At 45.0% G+C, this 26,457-nt stretch overlaps 2 long non-coding RNA genes across 3 annotated transcripts in view; both read left to right on the top strand.

Annotated features, from left to right (window-relative positions):
- Positions 1-15,530, top strand: part of LOC131492629 (uncharacterized) — a 121,648-nt gene extending 106,118 nt beyond the window's left edge. Inside the window, exons 1-5 of one of the 2 annotated variants that reach the window (XR_009252199.1) lie at positions 5,543-6,035; positions 10,945-11,107; positions 13,270-13,367; positions 14,047-14,144; positions 14,924-15,530. This is a non-coding gene — a long non-coding RNA (uncharacterized LOC131492629). Of the gene's footprint in view, positions 1-5,542; positions 6,036-10,944; positions 11,108-13,269; positions 13,368-14,046; positions 14,145-14,923 lie in introns of those variants that run through there. The other variant, XR_009252198.1, reaches the window with a different exon arrangement.
- A 1,697-nt stretch (positions 15,531-17,227) lies between these two features.
- On the top strand, positions 17,228-22,741 carry LOC131492633 (uncharacterized). Its single transcript, XR_009252203.1, has 3 exons — positions 17,228-17,985; positions 19,026-20,723; positions 22,351-22,741. It is a non-coding gene; the product is annotated as an uncharacterized LOC131492633 (long non-coding RNA).
- The last annotated feature ends 3,716 nt before the right edge of the window (positions 22,742-26,457 follow it).

The following is a 26,457-nucleotide window of genomic DNA, read 5'->3' on the forward strand; positions in this document are numbered from 1 at the left end:
ACTTGGGAAATTGGTAGGATGACCCTAACATCTTCTGTGGCATGTGATGACCAAGGGTTGCAGGTGACACTACAGAGCAGTTGGGGTGTCTACCCTATAGACAGTGAGGTCAGCCCATCACGCCCCGTCCTGACCTGTCCTGAGAGCCACAGGAGGGCAAGGTCAGACGTTAAGGGAACAATGCCTCTCCTGTCTCTGAACTCTCTTCCACAACTGGCCCTCAGCTTGTGTGAGCACAGCTCTTCCTTGAGTAGAGTGGGTTTGCTTGTGTCTCCCCAAAACCTGCCAGCAGCATGTGGCTTTTCCACCATGGCTTAAAGCATCTACAGAGTCCACAGAGTTCATTGCGAGTACATAGATTCATCCAACAACTCTGTCCACATCATTCATTCACTCATTCATTCATTCATCCCATTAGCAGGTACAGGCACTTCCCAGATTTTGCAACAATCCTCCTATAGATACCTAGCTCATTATCTGCCACTTCTCTCTTTCAGAATTGATCTTACTAATTGTTTCATAGAAGGGAGCACAAATAAAGCCACAAGGGTGGTCCCCAGTCCTCCTGGACAGAAAACTTCTCTGAGTGGTGATGCCAGGCTGTGCTTTTCAGCCCTGCACAACCTCCACACTCCAATCTGGGCTGGAGCCCTCTGGCCAGCCTAGATGGGTGTTTTCTCAGTCTTGCCTCCATGATGAGCTGGGAGTGCGGGGGTCCGAGGGGCAGGTGGCACTAAGAGGCTGGTCTGGAATCCAGCACGGCTGTTCCCAGCGGCTCATCCCTGCACCTCCCCACACAGATTCTAGGAGCTAGAGATTTGTTTTCCTCTATATCTTTGTTTTTCCATTCTTTCTGATTTTCAATTTCTACCTTCTCTATGTAAGAGAGAGAAAGAGGGAGATGGCCACTCTGTTTCAGCCCTGGAAGTTCTAATTAAAGTCCTCCAACTTTCTGAAATCTAAAAGATACTGTTTTACTATGTACAATGTTTTGGTCCATTCAGGCTGCTATAACAAAATACCATAGGCTGGGGGAGCTTCTGGACGACAGAAACTTATGTCTCATTGTTCTGGAGGCTGAAATTCCAAGATCACAGATTCACTGTTGGGTGAGGGCTTCCTGGTTTATACTTCAATTTTCTCTGCTTTTTTCTAATTCTACTGAAATGTAACCACAGGAAATTGGCTCCATTGAAATATTTTATTTAAAAAAAATTGAGAGGGGTGCCTGGGTGGCTCAGTCAGTTGAGCATCCAACTTCAGCTCAGGTCACGATCTTACAGTTTGCAGGTTCGAGCTACACGTCTGGCTCTGTGCTGACAGCTCAGAGCCTGGAGCCTGCTTCAGATTCTCTGTCTCCCTCTCTCTCTCCCCCACTCACACTCTGTGTGTGTGTGTCTTTCTCTCAAAAATAAATAAATATTTTAAAAAATTTAATTAAAAAAATTGAGGATCATTTTGTTGTCCAAACTAGTAAATTCTGATAAATGTTGCACGGCCACATGATCTTAAACATTTGTTCAACATTTTAAATCACATGTACTCCACTGTTCTACATTGCCAGGAGTTTTAAATTATTAAGGAAACCAGCGACTTAGATTATTATGTAATACCCCTTAGGGATGACGAGTAGTGGCTTTGCTTCTCCTTTCTTCATTTGGGTGCTCATTCATTGATTCCTTCCATAAACATGTGCAGAGCACTGAGCAGCTCATCCTGGCTGGGCTCGCCATGGTCGCTGGGGAAACATGGGTGAGGAAGGACGTGGTTTTGTATATGGTTGAGCTCCCCCACTGTGGGCAAGGAAAGAGGAAAGGCAGAAGAAACAGCATGCACAGAGAACGGGGTGGGCTCCGGGGAACCTAGAAGAAAAAGTTTAAGTAGAGGAGAAAAAGCCAAGAGCAAAGGAGAGGGCATGTGAATTCTTTATTATTCTGTTCCTGCCCACCCAGCCCTCCACAGGCACGGTCAGCCTTGGTTCTCTGGTGCAGGTTGGGTTCAGCGAGCAGCTCCATTGAGTGATGGCCATGATGTGTTGTGGTCCAGTCAGCCATGATAGCTGCAGGGGTCCCTCCTGCAGACTGAACCACTAGGCAGGAATCCCATAGAGTGGGGATCTGTAGGGTTGAACAACCCAGGAAATAGCGAAGAGTTTTATGGCAAAAGCACATCATGATAGAAGACCAAGGCTGTCCCTGGATATTGGTGGGAGATGACAGAGTGTGGTGTGATTGTTCAGCTGGTCAAGATTATCTTGGTTTTACACAGAATTTTCAGTCAAAGAAAAGTTTTTTGTTTTGTTTTTTTTTTTTTAACTAAGGAGGTAAGGAACATGCCAGTAGCAATCCAGTGCTGGACATAGCAATATGGAATAAGACATCCTCGACGTGTCTTATTCTGTAATGGAAATGACATAAACTCCAAAATGCCAGATGACCCAGACTGTTACAAGCCTATAATTAGAGACATCGTGTCCATGATAGTAAAACACTGGGGAAAGAAAATCCTCAGATGTTCAGATGAAAAAGAACCTGTATGATACCGCAGTTAAGATCCTGACGTTGCAGGAACCAGCAATCCATTAAAACACAAACAGAAGAAGCTAGAACACATTTAGAAGTACTGTGGGCAGCTGAAAGGATTCTTCATCTGCGTGCCGATGTCTCTGGCCATGCGAAGAGTCAGGTGTTGTCTCTGCAGCACCACTGGCTCGAGAACCAAGAATTAGCAGGTTTCTGAGAGAAGAGGATGCAAGTGATAATGTGGAGCCAGAAGAGGGACCAGCATGTGGATGACCAGGCAAAAGACGGTGGAGGAGAGCAAGGACGCTGCAAGGTCAAATAATGGTCCAGAGCAACATCAGTTCTACACCATCAGCACTAAGAGCAGAGCCCACGTGACTGGGTATTGTACAATGTCCAGACCACGGAAGCCTCCATCAGAAGGGCAGTTCGGCATCTCGTGACGAAGGGAAATGAAGTGACTGAGTTTTTCGAGAGAAAGAAAGGGAGCTTGGCAGGATGGTTTCCTGGCAAGGCGGACCATGACTTGCAGCAAGAGATGAGACGTCCTGAAGCAAAGGACCCCTTGAGCTGTGAAATCTACAGACAGGGATTTCAGGATCTCAAAGGCAAGATGGAAAGAAACATTTATCCTTTGCAGAGACAGCTTCTGTTCCTGGAACCAAAAGCCCAGGATAAGAGGCTGAGTGAAATATCGTCTCCAGACAGGAGGTCACAGATCTGAGACAGAGACTGATGGAAAGAGCAGTTCAACTCTGGCCTAGTGTACCTGTTGGTCCCAGCGGAGCATTTGGCAGAGGGAGTTGCATCCCTAACGGCTGTGCATCGGGCAGTGTGTCCTTTGTGATGCAGGGCCCCTGCTCTGCTGACTGTCACATATCCTCCTGTTTCTCCTCCTCCCCGTCTTCTTTACCCCAGCCGAAGGTTTCCATGGGTCTAACTAGGGAGTAACTGCAAGAGGAAGTCTCCATCCTGCACCCGCCCCCCCCCCCCCCCCCGCCACAGGAAGCCCGAGCTGTGCAGCCCCAAGAGCTTCCCCATCAAGATCAGTTCGTTGTCCTAATTTCCACAGGACACCTGCCTCCAGCAAGTGGAGTGCTCTATCTCCTAGACTCAGTCATCCCAGGCTACCCTGGCGGTCAAAATCTGGAAACACCCTGAAATCTTTAACTCCCTTAGCTTCTTTTTTTTTTTTTTTTTTTTTAATTTTTTTTTTTCAACGTTTTTTATTTATTTTTGGGACAGAGAGAGACAGAGCATGAACGGGGGAGGGGCAGAGAGAGAGGGAGACACAGACTCGGAAACAGGCTCCAGGCTCCGAGCCATCAGCCCAGAGCCTGACGCGGGGCTCGAACTCACAGACCGCGAGATCGTGACCTGGCTGAAGTCGGACGCTCAACCGACTGCGCCACCCAGGCGCCCCAACTCCCTTAGCTTCTTAATTTTTCTTAAACTATTTTCTTTATCCTACCTATTTGTTGGATAGAAAACTCTTTTAAGCAAGTGGTTTTACTTTCTCATTTTTCATCGCAATCACAGAATCGTTTTCACGGTAGATTTAGAAAATAGAAATCGTCTAACATCCCCTCTGTGTTGCACTCTTTATTTATTTTTTAATTTTTTAATGTTTATTTATTTTTGAGAGAGAGAGAGAGAGACAGAGAGACAGAGTGTGAATGGGGGAGGTGCAGAGAGGGAGGGAGTCACAGAATCCAAAGCAGGCTCCAGGCTCTGAGCTGTCAGCACAGAGCCCGATGTGGGGTTTGAAGTCACAGACCGTGAGATCATGACCTGAGCCGAAGTCGGCCGCCCAACCGACTGAGCCCCCCAGGCACCCCTACACTCTTTAGAACATAGAAGTATTATTTTATGTGATGAATCAGTCCACTCTTCCCTAGACAATGCAGTGTTATGTGTGAGCTTTTTTGCTCAAAGACACATGTGGAAAACAAGGGAACATTCCCTCTGTTAATGTTTCTATTTACCAGCATTATAAGAAAGAGCTGAAAACCCCTTGGTGGTCTTAATAATTTATAGCTGAGTAAAGGAATGGCCAGTCTGGGGGCGCCTGAGTGACTTAGTTGGCTAAGCATCCCAACTTCAATTCAGGTCATGATCTCATGGCTGGTGGGCTCGGGCCCTGCGTCAGGCTTTGGGCTGACAGCTCCGGGCCTGGAGCCTGCTTCGGATTCTGGGTCTCCCTGTCTCCTTCCGTCCCTCCCCTACACACACTCTGTCTCCTTCAAAATAAATAAATAAACAAACAAACAAAAAAGCATAGGCAGTCTGTGATGACCGAGAGGCGAAGGCCGTGTTTGGGGTCTAGTAGGGCTGGGCGCATTCTGGTGTCGTGCCCGCTGGGCGGGTCAGCAGCTGGGGCTGCAATATACTAGCTGCTCATTAAAAGGGAGGTGGGCTCAGGCTGTGCCTCCTCACCTGCCACCCTCAGCAGCAGGTCTGAGACAGTGAGGCCCTCAGGCCCTGTCTGGATCATGGGCTCTCCCTAGTGTCCCTGCCCCTTCCCAGTCCTGGGTTTGGGCTGCACCTCAGGCCTCAGCTGGGGCCTCACTGCTGAGGGTGGAGCAGGGAAGCATCGTGGCTCACCAGCCCCGCTGACTGGGGATGTGGGTGACCCCGGCAAGAGGGAACCTCGGGGAATGTGGTGGGGGGGTCCTCCGTCCGGGGCCCAGGCCAGAGGCTGGGCTCGCGTGGGGCCTATTCCGCTGCCGCCCTTATGGAGAGAGGACGGCCGGTGCTGGGAGAGAATGTGTGGCAAGCCCTGCCTGGGGCCAGCCGGAGCAGGGGGTGAGCTGGCGCTCTGGGAGCTGAAGGCAGTGCGGTACCTCGCAGTTTACGGCACCGCGCTGGGCCTCGCGTTCCTGATACGCGTGGGGACACAGGGGAAGGTTCTGCGGTGAGCGAAGGGTGCCACCGGGGCACGGTGTCGTGTGAAGGGTTAACAGCGCCCGTCTTCCTCTGTGACGGAGTTTGCCTTGGGTCGGCGTCCCAGCCCCGTTTGCCTGGCACCCCAGCACAGGGGGGATGTCAGCGGTGTTCCTGAGCAGCACTGCGTGGGGGAGAGATGACTCCCGCTCGTGAACTCCCTGTGACCCGGCAGGACGGCGTGGGCCAGAAGTGCCAGTTTGGGAGGCAGAGCTCTGGACTTCCCAAAGTGTGATGAGTCTTCCAACTTCCGTGTCCCGGGTGGAGACCTGGCCATGTTGCCTCTGGAGATGCTGTTGTTGGTTCCTAAGGGCTGGAAGATCGTGCCCTGGCCCTGCTGCTCCCGGGGTGCGTGCCGTCTTCACCCCAAAACGTTGCTTCTAACGTGCTGGTGCAGAAGCAGGAAGGGAAGCGTCATTATGTTGTGCAGGAACTTTCAACTGGACTGTGCGCCCGCCATATTTGGCAAGGGGCATCTGTGTGTGCGCGTGTGTGCGTGTGCGCGCGCGCGTGCACACTCAGAATACTCGGCCAGCCCCCTCCCACCAGTCGCCTGTTTGATAACGAGCGGTGGGTATGTTCTGCTGTTCTTTTCGGGGCCACTCCCCAGCTGGGACCCTGGCTGGGGACCACGGGGCAGACAGACCCTCCCCACGAGAACCTTTCTCAAGGGGGCCGGGACTGGGGCAAAGGGCACACGCAGGTACAGGGGTTAAGAGAGCCTCGTCGTCCAGAAGGCCACAGCCCAGGCAGCTGGGAGCTGGGTGAGCAGGGAAGGAGTACAGACGAGGGTCTGGGGGCTGTGGGCTCCGGCGTGAGGGCGTCCGTGCCGACGAGCTCAGGACCGCCTCCCTCCGTGTCTCCCGGGCCAGGTGACCGCACAGATCCCGAGAGGAGGGCCTGGTAGACCCGGGGCTGAAAGAGGGAGGTGTTTCTGCGCGGCCAGGGTGGAATCGGGACACGAAAAGCAGGAGCCTCCAGAGGAACTAAATCCTTCAGTCTGCAGCCACTACACAGGGACGGGGGTTTCGTATTCACATGCTTTGCCTTGTGAACTCCGTTCTCTGAAGGATTTAAGAATAGTCGTTAGTGTTGTTTGTTTGGCGTTTTGTTGTTGTGAAGGTGGGAGTTTGATTTCTAAGCCCTTTACGTGTTGGAGCTGAAATTAGGAGCCAGAATGTATTATTTTTTTGTGTAATCCAAATGCTCTCTTTCCTGTAAACGTCGTTTAAAAAGGAGGCGGCAGGCAGAGAGGACAGTCCCTACTTTATGGTCCATCCCCGATGGCAGAGTTGTTTGCTGGTCGGGGTCTGACAGCATTGGGCTCCATCCAGCTTCCCTGAGGGGCATGGGGACCAGCACTTCGGCACCTGTGGGTCCCACCAGGCTCCCTCCTACCAGCTGGGAAGGTCTGATTTACTGGGGCAGTGGCCCTGTGGCCCCTGTGGGCACATGTGTTCCCAGCCAGAGCAGGACTCGGCTTTATGGAGTCCCTGAATACATACATCCACATTCCTCCCAGATGAATGAGAAATGAGTAACTGACTGAGAATTTGTAGACAAAGATTCATAAAGCACTATTCAGCTAACACTTCATCAACTTTATTGTTAGAACCCCGTTTTCTTGCTTTCTCAGACAAATTTTCTCCCTTCCTTGCTTTTTCTCCTTTCCTTCTCTTTCTTCCTTACTTTCTTTTTCTCCTTCCCTCTTTCTTTTCTTTTCTTCCCCTCCCCCTCCTCCCCTCCCCTCCCTTTTTCTTTTCTTTTCTTTTCTTTTCTTTTCTTTTCTTTTCCTTTCTTTTTTTCTTTTCTCTTCTTTCCTTTCCTTTCCTTTCTTTTCCTTTCCTCTTCTTTCCTTTCTTTTTGTCTTCTCTTCTCTTCTCTTCCTCCCCTCCTCTCTTCTCCTCTCTTCTTCTCTCTTCTCCTCTCTTCTCCTCTCCTCTCCTCTCCTCTCCTCTCCTCTCCTCTCCTCTCCTCTCCTCTCCTTTCCTTTTCTCTTTCTCCTCTTCAGTGGCTATCAGAATGCCTTCATGGACCTGGCCAATTTCTTTTTCACTCACCATGTGAGTGCTCCACTTAGAAAAACTGAAAGCTCTTAAATTGGGCCCATCTATTCTTTTGTAAATTCACAATTTGTGAAGATTTAGGTAATCTGAGAAGGAAGTTCTTTGCTGGTTTTGGTCATTGGTTTCTTAGGTTGTTGCTGGGGAGGGTCTCCCTCCCTTTGACAGGATTCTTGTCATTCTTGCACACTTCCCACACTCGAAAACCACCAGACGGGTGCCATCCTGTGCTGCAGGCTGGATGAGCGACTAGAGATTTACTTGGAAAGAGCACTGGGCCTGAAAATCAGGAAACAGACGTCTGGTTACCACCTTATCATTTTGGTGATCCTTCCAGAGACATAGCTTCCTGACCTGTGAAATTTGGGGGGTCAAGGAGATTTAGAAAGAGAATTTCTGGGGCACCTGGATGGCTCAGTTGGTTGAGTATCTGACTCTTGATTTCAACTCAGGGCATGATTTCATGGTTCATGGGATTGAGCTCCGCATCAGGCTCTGTGCTTGGGATTTTCTCTCTCTCTCTCTACCTCTCCCCCATTCATGTGCATCTCTCTTTCTCAAAAGAGAGAGAGAGAGAGAGAGAGAGAGACAGAGAGAGAGAAAACAGAGAGTTTCCAACACCCACTTAAAATTTTTTAACTATCATTAACATATCTTGCAATTTAAGATAGCATATGCCTCACAATTCTTTATGCCTTGTTTTAGAAAGATAACTTACCCAAGTTATAATAGAACAACATCTAACAGTCGAGGATGGTTATTTGTTTGTTTGTTTACTTATTTATTTATTTCAACAAATCAAATTTCTACACAAGATGTCTAAACACACAAGACAACACTGGATAGTCACAATATAATTTCATACAATGAGAGAAAAAAAACCCTCAACATTTCCTTTTCATCTTTTTTCTCCATTTGTGCAAAGAACATGTAAATACATCTGTCTTGTCACCTACAGTCAGGTATGGGCTTTCTTTCTGGGAAAAGAGATTTAATAAAAATCAAACAATTCTCTTATTAACACTGTCATAAGAAAACAAGAGGTTAGTCAAATTTCCTACCTTCATGATGTAACTAAATGTTCCCTGGAGATCTGACTCCACTTTTAGTTAAAAGGATATTGAAGGGTAGCAGAACGTTTCACCCAAAATGTGCCCCTTGGGTATAGTGACCATTTTGAACTGAAGTTACTTAAGTAAGTGCCAGAAGGATATTCTGAGCCTCCTTTCCCCCAGAAAGCAGGAAATAGATTTCCATTGAGGGTCCCCCTCCCCTCTCCCCCCACTCCCTCCGCGGCCCTGAGGGTAGAAGGCATCCATATTGTCCTTCTGGGGCCTATCTTACCTCCTTATCAGAGACGGGGAATTCTGGGCCCAGAAGGCTGTATAAACAGATCTTCACTAAATCACTACCTCACTCCCAACTCCCTTGTCTTTTCAATTCTTCACAAATATACTGTTCTTTGTCTAAAAGGTATAAAGGCTGTCTCTTTTGTTCATTCCTTGAGTCCCATACACAACGTTCAATTTGTTTTACTCCTGTTTATGTTTCCCGTCAATTTAATTAATAATTAAAAGCCCAGCCAAAAAACCCAGAAGGGAAGAAGGGAAAGGTTTTCCTCCTGACAGTGTTAGAGTAAACATACTTCCCACACCCTTATGAAGACCTCTAGCGATAAGTAATTTGTGCTGGAGTGGGAAAAGGATACATTTTTGAAGTGAGACAATAGTTCTGTAACTTGCAGAAAGAATATGGCTTTCAAATTCTTTAAATTATAGTGAAAAATAAATTTTAAAGGGCCAGCCAGGATATTTCCAATAGATTACTACAGCAGCCACCTTCCAGCCATCTGGTAAGATCAATATTCCTTTTGGTGACACTGCATTTTCTTTTCCAATTAATCTGTATTCCCTGATCACACATATGTAAAACTGAATGATTTCCAAATGCCTGATTAAATCATTCCTCGCTTGGCATATCGTCATGCCAGAAAATTTAGAAATAACATATCTTTATTGTGAGGCATGTGAAAACTGGCAGTATAAAATCCTTTGTGATTCTAAATAAGTATCATTGGTGTGTGTTTGTATGCACCTGTGCATTCCCAAATGCATTGTGGTAACCTATTTTCAAAGATTAGAAGAGGGCTAGAGAACGTATCATCACCCTTATTCAAAGGAAAAAATAAAAGAACCCTGTTACAATTGATAGCATTATTTTTTTCAGACTTCCGTAGCACACACACTGAATGCGGTTTTCAGATTTCTCGTGCCCTTAATTCAGGTGATATGGGTCAGCTGAATGGAATAACCAGTGTCTAGCAGCAAAAGTGAGTAAGATAATGTGCTTTCTGGTGCGTACTTACTTCCAAAGCTGCCTGGGAGACTTTCTTCTGGGCTACTCATTTATCCTTTACGGATGAGCAGTACCTTTCATCTGGAGGTTCCTACGGGCGCACCTGCGGGGCTCAGTCCATTAAGCGTCCAAACCTTGGCTGCGGCTCAGGTCATGATCTCAGGTTCAGGAGTTCGAACCCTGCTTGGGGCTCGGTGCTGACACCGCCTGAGCCTGCTTGAGATTCTCGCGCTCTCTCTGCTCTTCCCGAACACTCTCTCAAAATATATAAATAAACCTTTGAAGAAAAAACAGAAGGAGTTTACTGTAAAGAATAAGACTGGCTGAGACCATAATCACTCTGTTGATGAAACATCAGGTTGTTCTACAAAATGACAGAACCTGAATATTTGTATGTAACAAATTAACAATTTTTGCCTCTCAAATAAAATGTTCGTTTTTACAAAAATGTTCTAAAATGGACTTGATTTTTTTTTACTTTTTTAAGTAAGAATTACAAAAATGTTCTAAAATGGACTTGATTTTTTTAACTTTTTTAAGTAAGAAAAATACTTTACTTCTTAAATTAAGAAAACAATTTAATTAATTAATTAAGCTTGTCTATCCCACTGATTTTTTTCATAAACTTGCTTTTGCATCGACAGGAAAACAGCAAAGTTCTGTACGTATTATCTACAATATGAAAGATATTTCAGGTCATTTCTCGTGTCATATTTCGTCATGACTTCCTCTCACTTATGCCCCAACAAGGACTCAGAACTTCTTTATAAATTTTTTTAATGTTTATTTTTTGAGAGAGAGTGACACAGTGCGAGCAGGGGAGGGGCAGAGAAAGGGACACACAGAATCCGAAGCAGGCTCCAGGCTCTGAGCTGTCAGCACAGCCTGACGGCGGGGCTCAAACCCATGAACTGTGAGATCATGACCAGAGCTGAAGTCGGATGCTTAACTGACTGAGCCACCCAGGCGCCCCTGGAATTCTTTATAAAAACATTGTTGTACTTGAAGTTTCAACTCTGGCATGTGACAGCTTGGAAGTCATTTTCCCATTGTTCCAACAGGAAAAATGCTGAATGCATAGAAAATCAACAACTTTTCTGGAACCTGTTAAAGAATTGAACTCATGGGACAAATGGCCACTTCAAAATCTGGGGACAAGTGAATACTGAGAAAGACAACTGACATCAGCTTAGCTGGGGCAGAAACCGTAGAAACACTTACGTGGTAACTTTGATGATGCTGGAGGCTCAATGTGGACCACTTTGGGAATGAGAAAGTCCTGAGAGCACAGTTTTAGGAGGGGGACTGTACATTCAGGGCCCTTACCTCCAGGAATCTCACCAAGCACACAGCCAAGAAAAATGACTGTGTCTTTGTCAGGGAGGAGGAGAAAGGAACCTTTTGGAAATATGTGCAATCTGTTCTCTGTAACAAAGACCTACCTCCAGTGAACAGGCCTTTATCAGAGCTGTGCCTAGAAGGATCTGGGGGCCCTGCTATTTGTCTGTACCCTCTTGCTCCTCCCATATACATCCTTTCCTTTATTAAAGCCTTGGGTAGGTGGCAAGTATGCTCTGTGCAGTTGTGAAAGTCCATTCAGTGGTTGGATCTGTTGAGATGGTTATAAAAAGCAGTGTTTTTCTGGCCTGCCAGTTGGAGGCTCATAGATTTTCGAGATATTCGAACTGGTAAAAACCTTTGCACTGGTAAACGATTGTAATCATTTGGGGAGAAATAAATGCAATTTTCAGAGCCTTATTAGAACCCGAACCAGAAGCTTCAGGGTAGAGCCTGGGGACTTGTATCTGGAACTCTGATCAGGTGGTTCTGATGATACTTTGGGAACCCTCTAACCTAAACCCTGAGAGATCCTCAGTCATCCTGAAGCCCCATCCAGGGTTCTACATAGCAGGAATGTGTCTTGTCTGCTGGGAAGAAGTAGTCTAATCCACAGCGGGGAGAAAGCACAGTGTAAATAAATAGAAATCAAGGAAACCATTGGGTTAAGCACTTGATACATCCTGGCTTTTAAACTTTTACAGTAAATTGCCTAATAAGCTATAACTGTTTACACATGTTGCAGTCAACCTCTAGATGTATTATTACAAGGATCATCCGAACTAGTAGAAAGCAAAAGCAGGTGTTATGCAACGGTCATATCTGGGAACTGGGGAAAGGATTGCGGCTGGCAACAACGGTCACTACACAGTTTTAGAGCCACCGTCACTGTCCCAGGCTTTGCTGCTGTCTGTAGTGGCCCCACAATGGTTTAGGGCTTTTTCTCCCCATCAAGACAGTGAGCCAAGCATTCAGGAGCCACATCTCGGGAGCATTTATCCACCTCTGAGAAGTCAGCCATTTATAAAATGACCTCTCCTTTTCAGAGATACATTTTGTAATAATTATTGACGTGGCCTCTCCTGCCCTCAGCCACAGCCTCTCTTGCTTCTCCCCCCTCCCCAGACTCCCTGGTCCAGAGGAACAAACTAAATTGACTTGGAATCAAAGTGCCCTACGCCAAACACAATGTATCTGAAACCAATTTCAAAGAAACCATGAAGACTGCAAAAAAGTAGCAAACCTGGCAAAGGAAAAAGATTTAGATCTCAAGGACATATTGATGGCAACATTTGTAAACATTTATAACTTACCAAGCAATCTAACGCAAAAGTTTAGAAGACAATATATGTCACATGTTTTTTTCTTTGGTTTAAATTTATTATTTATACTGTACTTTTCTCTTTTTTTAACCTACGTGTGTTGGACTCTTTTTTCCAGACTTTTTTTTAGGAAGTGGAAATGCAGGCATATCTCTTGTGATTGAGTGAGATGTGGAATGTCTAGGATTCTAAGACAGAAAATTGTGCTAGTCTCTGTGTACAGAGACAAAGGAAGAGACTATATTAAGGACTAGGATATTATTCTCTGGGAGAAACAATCCCGAGGCAAGACTGAGGAACTAGTCTGTGGGGCTTGGGCAATGAATTTGGGCCATTGGGCTGTAAAAACACGAGTTATACATATTTGTGTTTCAGATTCTGGGGGTACATTGAGAGTCCTGGGAAGCGTGACAATGGCAGTTCATCGTAATTCGCTGTAATTACATGTGCCAGTCGGGGGCTGGGCAGGAAGCAGACGGCTCACCAGAAGGTTCACGCCCCTGTTTATTGAAGAGCTAGATACAGAGATGTGAGCAGACTCTGAGGGATGACAAGGCGCCATGAGGCAGGCAACCTCCGGGCCCCAGGAGACAGGAAAGGAAAAACGCAGAACCGCCTGGTGCCAGACGGCAGGTGGGCAGGATGTGCGAGGGGGGTGACGGTGATGACCCCACCCTGACTCGTCTCCCCTTCGGCTTTCTGATCCTTGCCAGTGTCCCCTATTAGGTGAACCCAGAAGAAGCCAGAGGGCCGGGGAGCAGCCCACATAGGACACAGAGCCAGGCCAGGGAAAAAGAGGGCAGCGCCTCGTGCTGGAGAGACTTGTCAGTATAAACAGCATCGGGAAGGTCTAATCTCTGAGCCGTATTGGTCACCTTGAAATTCTTCAAGGCTGTGTTTTCCAGCAACCAGAGCCAAAGGGCTCAGAGTGCAGAAAAATGAAGGGAGTTTGGGAGGAGAGGGAGAGCTAGGACTTTGCATGCCCTTTTGGCTCCCCATGAACACTGGGATTTTCTGGATGTTGGGAAAGTATGGGATGTGAAAAACCATGTTGGCATCAAACAGAGCTTGAGTTCAAGTCCGATTCTATCCTTTTCTGCCTGTGCCACCTTCGCATAGCTACTTAACTTCTCTGAATGTCAGTTTCCTCGTTGCTAAGTGGAGGTAATTACGCCTGTGCCTTAGGGTTATTGTATGAAATGAGACACACAGACATGCCAAAATGCCTGGCATATAATAGGCAATCAAAGGATATTATTGTTTCTTTCGTGCGCAAGTAATGGTAGTACTGAAAGGGTCAGGTGTAGACTTCTCCCAAATTCTCGTGATGACAGCGAGTCATTAGCTGTAATTCCTTCGTAAAAACCTCTGACAGAGAAAAGTGCAGTACAGTTGGACGGGTCAAGAGAAATCCCTGCTTGTCACTTTAAACTTTTTTCCTCAAATGTGTCACTCAGTGAATTGTATCTCTTCTCATTAACTGTTCTGTGGCTCTTTCTCCAGTGGGGGAAAGCGCATCGCTTCAGCTGACAGTGCATATCTTTGAACACAAGATGTATGAGGGGTAGTAGCTATTTCTCACCACTCCCTGGATTTTGAGGGTAAGTTCAGCCTTATCATTTTCCAGCTGAGAAGCCCAAGGTGAGAGATGAAGTGTCTTTGCCATTATCACATGGCTCAGAGATAGGAATGTTCAACCCACTGAGCTGTGAGCCAAAGGCATTTTGTAGGGACAGATAATTTTGAAGCGAATCGTATTTATGAAATATGAACTTCAGCACCAAAATACCAAAGTCCTCACTCTTAACCTCTTGTTGAACGTTAAATAAAATGGTTGTAACTGGCCAGACTCTACTATCCTCCAAATCAGAGCAAAAAAATTAATTATCATTTAGAAACCTCACGGGAAATCACATTCCACTGACTTCGTAATGAGGAAGGGCTCTAAAAACATTCGGTGTCCTGGTGGCCGGTTTTAGGGAGCCAGACTGACTCAGAACGTGGCCCACACACATGCATCTAAATATTAATGATTTAATTTATTAGACTCCAAGTTGGCTTTTGAGTGAGTGAGACAGGATGGGTCTGTCCAGTTATTTACAGAAATCTTAGGATTTCCCGTGACTCTCGTGCAGTGCTGAGTCGACCTTGGCTATGGAAAGCAGACTTAATTAGACCTGACGTGGTCCTCTCCAAACACAGTCCTTCTGCAGCCTGGGACCGCAGGGGCAGAAGTGCTCCCGTTAAGGCGTGTGGCGCTGTCCGGGAGGCACCTGTAGCCGGCCCGCAGAGAGGGTCTCTCTTACAGTCACCCTTGCACAGGAAGCCCACCCAGGATGTGCTGGCTGAAAGAGACATGGGCCCTTTCAAATGTCTACAGGGAACTTGCTTTTACCATATCGACGGCGTGGCCGGGGATGCTTTTTGTGAGTCCTGCTTACTCATTTTGGTGTCGGAGTGCAGTCATCTTGGGCTTCCACTGCTCCTTCATCAATGCGGAGTATTCCAAGAAATGGAAAATCTGGGATCTAAACCCTGACGGAACCCCACGTGGGTTCTGAAAATCTCTGCTTATACGTCTCGGTGTCCAAGAAAACTTTGACAGAAGAAACAATGTACTGCGTGTTCTACTCTCACCATCGAGGAGAGAGAGACGTAATGCCAGAACGGATCTCAGTAACGATGGGATGTCCAGAATCCAGTTCCAAGTGGCACCGAACTCCGTGCCTCAGTGTCCGTGTGGCTTTAAAAACAAATCGCGAGTTTTCGACCACTGCCTCGACCACAGCGAGTCAGAGTCCCCACGACCTGGGTGTTTGAAGAGCTGCACACGTGGTTCTTCCTCCCTCGGTGACCTTGGTAGCTGGAATCTGAATCAGTGTGTTAACAACGGCGTGCCGTCCCAGACTCGAGAGCATTCGGGCGATCCAGACCGCAAACCCTTTCTCTCTCTCAGCCTAGCAGCGAATACAGAGCTCTCCCTGGACCTCCCCTGTGTCAGACTCGTGCTCTGAAGTGGAACTGTCCCTGTGGAAGGTTAAGTCGTTAGCAGACTTTAACTTTATAGATTCCGGTGGTTAGTAGACTATCACAAACAGGCAGTAAAAGCACTCACTTAAAGCTTTGGTCTCCGTTGGGTTGAGAAAGGTTTTGGATCTTGAATCCTCTTGAGAAATACTGGCCTGAACATGGTGTGGCTGCAAGTCACAAGTCACCCTAGTGACCAGGCAGCGTGGGAACAGGGATGGAGGTGTTATCAGGCAGGAGCAGGGCTCTCTTCAGGGAGGGTCCCCAGACCAGACGGTCTGTTTCTCAGCACTGCCTGGGGGCGGGCCAGGCTGTCTGCTCAGTACGCAGGAGGCCTTTGCAAGGATGTATCACATCCTTCTCCAAAAGGGCAGGGATGGAGAGGCTGAATCTTGTGCTTTAAATGGTGCGTTTAGGGGCGCCTGGGTGGCGCAGTCGGTTAAGCGTCCGACTTCAGCCAGGTCACGATCTCACGGTCCGTGAGTTCGAGCCCCGTGTCAGGCTCTGGGCTGATGGCTCGGAGCCTGGAGCCTGTTTCCGATTCTGTGTCTCCCTCTCTCTCTGCCCCTCCCCCGTTCATGCTCTGTCTCTCTCTGTCCCAAAAATAAATAAAAAAAAAACGTTGAAAAAAAAAATTAAATGGTGCGTTTAATCCTAGGAAAGTCGTAGAGGAAAAAGTCACATCTTCTCCTCCAAAACACTCACTTCTCTCTACACACAAGTCTTCGGGTTTTATGGAGTTTAGAGACTGTCGCGGGGAAAGGTCAGAACGTGGAAAGTTCTATCAGTCAGTCGAATGTGTGTGAACCCAATCTGCTTGATTTTACTTTTCCCTTTGAGTCAATCTATTTTAGTGTCACATGGGGGTACTGTTTAACCTGCCGCTCGATTTAAATGAACTGTGTGTAACAACTAGTCACTTCAGTGGAAAAAAAATGCATTGAACTTATAATTTGATAGCATGAAGTCCCAAAAACTTTTCTAATTCACTTACCTCTTACTTTTTAAGAATGTGCATTGGCAAGGTAGCCCCAGCTAGCCTCAGTTATTGAAAAATACCCAGGGAAATGACATTTTCCATTTGGGGGAAAGTATCTTATTTATTAACTCAGGATTAGCCAACCACTGCTCTCATTTTTTATTAAGTTTTACCCACATCTTTCCCCCCTGACATCTTTGGTAACACATCCATTGTTATAACCCCAAGGAAAGTAAACACTGAATTCAAGAAATACAATAAACATCAATGCCAGTGACATTTTGTATTCTGTTTAATCAGTGTCGTAAATACATGCCTCAGAAAGTAGTCTCACCCGGCCAGTATTTATATAATTATATACATAATGTTTCCAGTATTTATGGTGATCTTGATCCAGTTCACATATAATGGCTGGATTTCAGAGACATTAAGAAGCAGAAGATCAACAGGAAAACTCTCTCACCAAGAAAGATATTTCTGTGTTTACAGCCCCCTGAATTTTTAAAAAAATTTTTTGTTTATTTTTGAGAGAGAGAGAGAGAAATAGAGAAAATGAGCACGGAAGGGGCAGAGAGAGACAGAGACAGAATCTGAAGCAGGCTCCAGGCTCTGAGCTGTCAGCACAGAGCCTGACGTGGGGCTCAAACCCATGAACTGCGAGATCATGACCTCAGCTGAAGGTGGACGCTTAGCCAACTGAGCCACCCAGGCTCCTGAACAGCAGCCTGAATCTTTAAGCTTTGCAGATGACTGCTAGGCAGAGAAAGGATTGGGGTGACCTGACTTCCTCTCTTTCATGAGTACTCTGACTCTAACCTTCTGCTGAACCATTAAAAAACCTACGTTTCCCAAACTATATTTTCTTATTGCAGGCATTTATGGAGATTGCAATTACTTCTAGGGGGAACTGTCATAAATATTGCATTGGAAGTTGGTCAAACGTTTATAGCTTTATCTCGGAGATGGAGTCACCGGTAACATGTGTATCTGTTTGCCATTGGTGTTGACTAAGCCCTCCTCAAGGTACCAGAAGCATTGTATTTTATTTGTGCTTCTTATTCTGATCGAACGAGAACATTATAAAGAGCCTCACTGAGTCTACAGAAATGGCAACTGTGTTGCTTTAGGAAACTGGCTCATAAATTTATCAGAAAGAGCTGCATTTATTGGTTTAGGCCTGTTTATTTGTACCAAATGCAAAGATTTGCTTTATTCAAGAAGTAAGCAAATTTCAGTCTTACTTTTTAATTGTCATTATGTAATTGGTTGTCGATAAACAAGATAAGGGGAACATTTCTTAGCTGTTAGTGGTCAAATGGATAAGGCCTTGGCCTGAAGACTTCATCATAAAAATCCATTCCTTGATGAAAGGCACTTACAAAGACCAGCCTCCTGAAATACCACATGACAAATTTACAGAACTCTATGGTTTTGTGGTAAGTGTGAATGCCTTTATCTGATGTATCAATAGATCAATTTGTGGAATTTGTAATTAAAATGTCAGTGGAGAGCATGGAATCTATCCGAAGGTCCAGCTCATCATTCACTATCAGGTAATTGAATCACTACTTGGCCTGACTTGAGCTATGGTAATCAGGCCCTCAGGCACTTTGGAACAGCAAAATCACTCGCATCATTTGCCTTGGAAGTGGGAAAGATCAGATTCTCTGGAGTGAAGAGTTCTCTCCCTCCGTTTGGTCAGCGCTAAATCACCGTATGTCCGTAGAGCTCATTTGTGTCCAGTTTTTGTAGTAAAATGAGATGTTTCATGTCCTTTTAATTGCCTCATGGATTTCAGTTACTAGTTGTAAACTGACGTCTCAAAATTGGCCCCCAGGTAGTCTACAGGTTTCCAGTCTACAAAGTCATCATTATTTTTAAGTTATTGGTAATCCTCATCCTTAAAATTCAGATTGTTTTTTAAGAGAGAGGCAGAGAGAGACAGAGCACGAGTTGGGGAGGGGCAGAGAGAGGGAGAAAGCATCCTAAGCAGGCTCCCTGCCCAGTGCAGAGCGCAATGCAGGCTCTGCATGATCCCATGACGCTGCGATCATGACCTGAGTCAAAATCAAGAGTTGGATGTTTAACCAACGGAGCCACCCAGGCACCCTGAAATTCAGATATTTCTAATAAAACCCATGTTTCTGGCTTCTGTAAAATAACCCAAGTTCTGGCAACACCAGTCCTGTATTTCTACGGACAACAGTTGCTTGGTTTGAGTAGCAGATGCCACGTTTAGACAGACAGGTTCCCTATCCTGCCACATTCTACATCCTTTTCTGATTTTTACCCTAATGAGACTTAGTTGGCATTTATAATCATGTTTGCAGTAGCTTTTGTGATAGTAGACCTAAAAGGAAAATAAAACATTGCTCAGAAAAGTTGCTCATCAAAAGTGGACAAATGAAAGCCAGAATGAGAGGGGCATATGTCTTTGGAAACGGTCATGGAATTTTCTGGAAGTCTGTTTTTCTAGATTCCTTGCATCTACTCATCCATGGGGAAGAAACATGCACATTCAAAAGCAGCTCCTGGCCACCGTGCTCCATGCTCCAAACCCTGTGTGTGGCTTTTGTGGCAGTGCCACGTCATGGGCTGTCAGGGACGCAGTTATTCTTCCTCACGAGGGAGTGCTGAGGACCACTGGCCACTGTGAACCCTTTTCCCAGCCAGCATGCTTCGTTTTCCATTTGTGTGATTTTCTGTCATGATAAAGACAGAGTTTTCACCTTGTTGCAGAACAGTTAGCATCATGACTTTGTTTCACAAATTACAGAATTAATATAAATTTGGGCTGGTTTTTTTTTTTTTTTTCCATCTCTGCCTTGTTTCATGCTGCTTTACCTATCATCCCTGGGGCCTCAAGGAGCCATATTATGATCCTATAGGTCCTGGAGCCCGTCAGACTTTGTCTTCTAGCTCAAGTGTTGCTGAAGACTCCAGTGCAGGGAAGGGAGATGGGTGCAGGTGTAATCAGAGAGACAGGCTGTTTCTGTGATTTGTGAGAACTGTCAGATATACAATTATAAATATAAGGTGCAGGAAGATGAGATTAAGATGCTAGTTGGGGAAAAAGAAAATCCAGTTAAGGTATCCCCAGTTTCCAAAGGGAATATATATTGCCAGAGTAAAATAATGGGCAAGAAGGCAGTTTTCATTATGCTGTGGCCTTAGCTCCAAACACAATGCAGAACTCCATTGCACAGAGACATAATCTGCCTGTACCAAGGGCAGGCTTAGGATCTCTTACCAGTGCAGTTTTGAGGGGAGGCAATCACTTGGATTCCCACCCCTGAGTCTCAGATCTCCCTGCTTGAATGGCAAGGGTCTGAGGCAACCATAGCACTAGCTGCAGCCGCTGTGAGGCTCACTCTTCCCACTGTCTCAGTACAGCGAAATGGTTCTAAAAAGAGAGAAGGCAGCCAAATGAAACAGAGACGCCTGGGTTTTTGGCGTGTCTCTGCCTTGCCTCTCAGGATTATGGAAAAACAGCGTCAGAAGGCAGAATGGATATTTATGCATACAGTCTCTAACTCTTTTGAAAGATAGGCACCCAAGGGCAATAGTCAGATTCATAGAAAAACTCCTCCCCCATGAAGATGAGCTGAGCACAGGGTCTGCAAAACAACGTATGTGTAGGTAAGCTCGTCACCAATTTTACTCATGTAACGTAGAGCATTCCGTTTATAAATAATAATAAAATATACAATACTTTGATTATGAATTCTGTATCAGCAATTGATCCTTCCGGAAACTTTCATTGATTTTTGCCAGACTCATGTATCCATAGCCAAACTGTGATTGCAACTGATGAATGAGTGTAGTTCCGACATGAATGTTGATTCATATTTTCATTCGCATTAACACGTAAGATGGAAATAAAATAGGGATGTATGCCAGATCTTCACTCATTTGTCAATGAAGTGAATGACTTTGCTAAATACTATCAGAATGTAATTTTTGAACACTGTAAGACTAAATCATCAATTTTTGTCCTATTCACAATATAACAGCTACAGACACATTTTTGACTCTAACCTGCATTATTAACTTCTTTTCCATCACTTTGTTAGATGTAAACAATAAACACAATGATAAATCAAGCTTTGAGTTACTTCATCTGATGATTTCCACACTGTAAATACAATCTCCGAGGCTGATGTCAAGCTCCAAGGTAACATCATTGGCAACATGCAGTTACAAAGAGGTCACAGTGGCACACTGTTTTATAGTATTTCTACCTACAGATACAGTTAGAAGTAATTAACCACAAAAGCATAGGTAATAGTAAAATGTAGTCATCTAATTGTGAAGTGAACAGTTTTGAGTATTTTTTACCTTCAGTTTCAATGAAATTAATTTGTAAGTTTATATAATTAAAATTTTAGTAATAGCTAAATAACAACCAGCTTACAGTATTCCTGAAAATTAAGTGATCAGTTAGCAGAAGTTGCTTCCTGCCCGCCGCTGGATGAGAGAAACCCAAGAGAGCATCACAGAGCCTTGACCGCACTTTCACGGACCACTGGTTCAATTTCTATCTGTGTACCTGTTCTAGATGAGGTGGGCTGGTCAGTTCCTAAAAGCTTTCATGAATATCTTTGATCTTCTCGTGGAAGCTTTTTTAAGATGGAGCCTAAAGCCACACTATACTCTAAGATGCCACTCATTTTTAGGTGAGTCAAAGTAGCATTCTTGCTAAAAAGACAGGGGCTGATTCAGATCTGCCAATTTCTAGTTGTGCCGATCTTTGGGAAGCTATTTGTTTTCTCTGAACTTTGGTTTCCTTATCTGCATTATTTTAGTGCCTGCAGTAGGGTTCCAGTGAGGCATAAAAGACAGCCTGGGGGATACTGCTCAGCACAGAGCCTCGTACACACTCAGTACTTGGTCAATGGTAGATCTGCTTCCTCTTCTTGTCCCCCTTCTTCAGACCCAGCTCCCAAACTGCATCATGTAATACATGCACCAAAAAACAGCATAGCCAACGTGTTAGTGGTGACAACAGAGGTTAGTTCACTTAATCCTTAGCGTAACATCGTAAGGTTAGGTACTCTCCGTATATTAATTTTACGGGTGGGGAAACTGAGGGCAGAAGTGGTAAATAACTTCTAAAACTCACAGAGCTAAAAAATAAAATGGAAGCACAGCTCTTTTCTGATTTTGTAACCCAGTCTTAAGAACTGGTTTAACAAGATATGACCTGAAATACCCTAAGTTGGGAAATTTATGAAACATGAAAGATAAATTCTCTCTTTTTCAAGTTTTTTTTATGTTTATTTATTTTTGAGAGAGAGAGAGAGAGAGACAGAGAGACAGAGCACGAGTGGGGGAGGAGCAGAGAGAGAGGGAGACACAGAATCCGAAGCCGGCTCCAGGCTCTGGGCTGTCAGCCCAGAGCCCGAAGCGGGGCTCGAACCCACATGAATCGTGAGATCATGACCTGAGCTGAAGTCGGACCTTTAACCGGCTGAGTCCCCCAGGCGCCCCTCTCACAGTTCCAAAGACTGGGAACAGCAAGATCAGGATGCCGGTTGATTGGGTTCCTGGGGAGTCCTCTCTCCCTGCTTGCATTCTTGCAGTGTTCTGACATGATAGAGAGAGGGATCCTTCTGTCTCTTCTTGTAAGGGCGCCCATCCCAGTCGCGAGTGCTCCGCTCTCGTGCTTTCCTTGGTTTCCACACTAGACAGCATGGTTGTGGGAGCCGCGCGTCAGTCAGGCACCTGCACTGCTGTGCACTGAACTGTTCCCCAAGCGTCTCGGCTAATGAGCACATCTCTGTTCCCCTCTTCCTCCCCAGAGAAGAGTGTACCTGCCCTGCTCTCTGAAACCAGAGGAAGTGGCTTCTATCATGTCTTTGTCTCAGAGCATCATGCAACCTTGGCAAGCAGAGGGCTGTGGCGATTAAGAGCAAGACTGTTCAGAGTCTGGCCCTGCCACTCACTACCCTTGTGAACGTGGCCAGGCCTCTGTTTCCTCAAGCTAGGGGGTGATGTTCATAACAGCATCCGCCTCATAGAACTGCCACGCGAGGGAAGTGTGGCGATGTCTGGGAAGCTCCCAGGGCGGTATCTGGCCCCAAATGAGAACTGACTAAACTTCATGTATCCTCTGTTTCCCCGCTTCTTCCCCCTATGTCACGACCTCCGTCTGCACCATCATATTTATCCTCTTCACTGTATCCTCTTCATTGTTAACATCATCACCAATCCCAGATGAGGCAAGGTTGTGAGAAGTGAGAGGGCTCAAAGGACTGTCTCACAGGGGACCAGGGAGAAGGCTCGGGAAGTGTGGGATATTTTATTGATGATGGTGATAATAAATAGCACTTACCTTTTCTCGCGATACTTACTAACTGAGGTGATGCATACTGGTGAGTGCCTCCGGTGTACTAACACGATGTCCTTCTCACAGGAGCTCTTTGGGACCAGTATCATCGCCTTCGGTTCACACAAAACAGGGAGTAAGCTCAGAGGAGTGAGGTGAGGGTGGACATCTGTGAAATGGGGAGTGATACGTGATGCCAAGTGTTAGTACTTCAGTACTCATCCTCTTTCTATGTTTATACTTTGGCTATAAAAAGAATAGAGGAAGAAACGGAGAAGACAGAAAAAAAGGACATAGGGACAAAGGCAAAGGGAAGCGTAGAGAAGGGACAGAGAAAGCAAGCAGTGCCAGAGCCTGTACGTGTCACATAACACATTTGAACACGAGTAGGGACACGGGTCTCTCACCCCAAAGAAAGGTTCTGCGTAGGGATGTGAAGCCCAGGGGGGTTATTTACCAGCCTGGGGTTCGGAGTGAAGGGAGGGTTCAAGTGCACGGAGGACCAGGGTGTGGGGGGCGTCGGAGACTTTCTCAACAACTTCACCTTCTTCCAAAGTATACCCTGCAAGTGCGTCTCAGAGAAGATCTTGCTGGGAAATGGGTGCTGGCGACTGGTTCTTCTGTTTTCACCAGAAGGCATCGAGGCATCCAGAGAGAAGCAGTCATGCGGGCAAGGAGTCAAAGTTGCTTTGTGAAGGCAGCCTTCATAGCCGTTCCGGGTAGTGCACGTGGCTGTGCCTGTGTTGAACATGACCATTTCCTTTGTTTTCCTGAATAAGTTTAGATGGGCATGTTCCTATCAAAATAGGCTCCCTTTATGGAACCCTAGCCATACGCAGAAGGTCTCTAGAATATTCCAGATTCCTGATTATTTAACACCGCTTCCTACTTATTTTTCTGCTCTTATATGTGTAAAATGTGTCACCAGTGAAATGTGGACTCTGTTGGGTCCTAGACTGACCCTTGCAGAGAACTATTAAGTCAGGACCCCGTAATTAACGAACTAGATAGTGATCAGCATGTCTCTGTAGAGTGTTGGTCTTGTTTCCTCTCTTACTGCTAATTTCTTTTCATGTGTCTCTCCTCAAATTGTGAACTGCTAACACACAGGGATATCTCTCACATTCATTCATTCATTCATTCATTCATAATTGCTAGTTTACTAGTTAATAAAAAGATCAAGAAAATCAGTTGAGAGATTTATTTTGTTCAACCATCTGTTTCCTTTCATCCTTATTTATTTAAGATAATTTTTATTTCAGGCATTCTTTGTTTACTCTGCAATAGATTGACTTGTCTCCTCTTTGGGAAAGATTTTCTAAAATGTTGCACTATAAATATAAAGCTAACGAAGAACCAGCTCCGCTCAGTTTCCCCTTATGGCATTCAAGGGTATGTGGTCCTCCGACGTGAAACCCACCATGGTGTTTTGCAAGCTTTTATCAGCCATGACTATAAAGTAGTGGGATTGATGGGGTGCCTGGGTGGCTCAGTGTGTCCAACTTCGGCTCAGGTCGTGATCTCGCGGTTTGTGAGTTCGAGCCCCGCATCGGGCTCTGTGCTGACAGCTCAGAGCCTGGAGCCAGCTTCAGATTCTGTGTCTCCCTCTCTCTCTCTCTCTCTGCCCCTCCCCTGCTCATGCTCTGTCCCTCCCTCTCTCTCTCTCTCTCAAAAATAAATAAACATTAAAAAAAATTTAAAGTAGTAGGATTGAAAGTCTCTTAAAGAGAATTGTAACAGAATTGCAGTAACCATAATAATTTCAGTAATACCATGAGAATAATGTCATATCTTCTCCATGCAAATTTCCTGATGTTATCCTTTTTATTAGAATGGGTTGTATTTTTACCTTCTCTCACCTGGTCTTCCAAATTTCTTTCAATCAGAAGCAAATCTAATTTGAATGGGGATCATGACCATTTAATTGCCTTGCTATCACTGAATGTGGCTGTGATATAATATAGTTAGAAACAATGGTCTAAGTTATGTCTCAGTGGAATTTTCAGCTCAACATCCCATGATTTTTATTGTCTTATCCTCTTGGATGAACTGATTTTGTACTTACATTAAAAAAAAAAAAAAGGTCCATGCATTCTGTTTGATTTCAGGGAAGAATTTGTGCTTCATGAATGTAATACATTTTATTGCATGACCTTCACCCACTTATCTGATTCTCATTCTGATTATGTGCCTTTCATTGCTTTTGAGCTATTTTACAACTCCTCAAATTTTAGATAGCTATTTAAATGACTACTGTCTATCGAATAGTAAAGCATTTAGTCTATGGAATAGTAAAGAATTTGGTCCAGTAGAGGGACAAATCTAGCCTCTCCATGGAAAAGCCACTTTTGCATCCATTTGGAAATTCATGTCAATATTCCTGGTTTAGAGACATGCCTATTTTAAATTTAACTTTGAAGTGGTTTTAAAATATGCCTCGCTCTCCCATTTAATAATGAGTTCACTAAAACTCATTTGCATGTGTTTATTTTATATCTGTACAAGTGTTACGATTTTACCTTCAAAAAAAAATCCTTTCGTAACAATCCCACTATCTTCTCAGTGGAGCTAGAGGGCCACCTCTGTCCCTCCACTGTGTTCCGTGTCATTCACTAACATTTAGAAACAAGTAATAGCTCTCCTTTCGCTATTGTCCTGAGGACTTTGGTACCACAATGCATTTCAAGTGAATAGTACCAGTGGCTTTCTAGCTAGTCATCTAAAAATTAGTGGTGGCATACTCAAGAAATAATAGTAGCAAAGAACGTGGCCAAATAGTGATGTGGCTGTTGGTAGAGTGTAGAGCTTACATCTCAGTTATGGAACAAATACATAGTGGTTAAGATGTCATTCATTAGAAAATTATTCTCTATGTTTAGCTTATAATTTTATGAGCCTGGAAGGTAAAAGCAGCCTTTATTTAATGTAAGACTTCTTATTGCTGCTAAATGCAAAAGATCAATTGTTAATAGGATTCTCCTTTACGGTGGCACTCTATTCATGTATTTCAAAGAGGATTAATGCAAGGATAAATCCTTCTTGTAAATGCCATTCATTTAATGCCAGCTAAGGCTACCATTACCGTGGGAAAAGATCAGAGTCTTTTAAAATGGTCAAATGTGGGTATTCAGTGGGGAAATATAGATGGCTTTTACATATCTTTATTCATCCTATTTTCCAGGACACAAGTGGGAGCCTCTGGGATTTAAAACCACTCTTTGGGATTTCCTAATAAAATTGCTTATTTCTGTGTATTTGTGTGTTGTGTGTGGCAATCTTTTCCCACAGGAAACAAGAGGAGACTCTGAAAGCTCATTTATATTCAGAATGTTCATATTCAGGACCATGCTTAGAAACATTTATTTGGTGGTTGTTGTTCTGGTAGAAATCCTTGGGAAGATCTTTCTAAGTGTATTTTAGGGGAAAGTGTGTCCCTGGGATAGTTACTTGGATCCACATCAATTGAGGTAAATTACTTGAATGACAAGGGCTGCTGCATATGAGTTGGTGATGTTGAACAAACAAAAAACAAATACGATTTTTAGTAGAATAAAAAGTGAGCTTGACAATACAATTCAGG

This window comes from Neofelis nebulosa, chromosome 13 (assembly GCF_028018385.1).
Source record: "Neofelis nebulosa isolate mNeoNeb1 chromosome 13, mNeoNeb1.pri, whole genome shotgun sequence".
Classification (NCBI taxonomy): domain Eukaryota; kingdom Metazoa; phylum Chordata; class Mammalia; order Carnivora; family Felidae; genus Neofelis; species Neofelis nebulosa.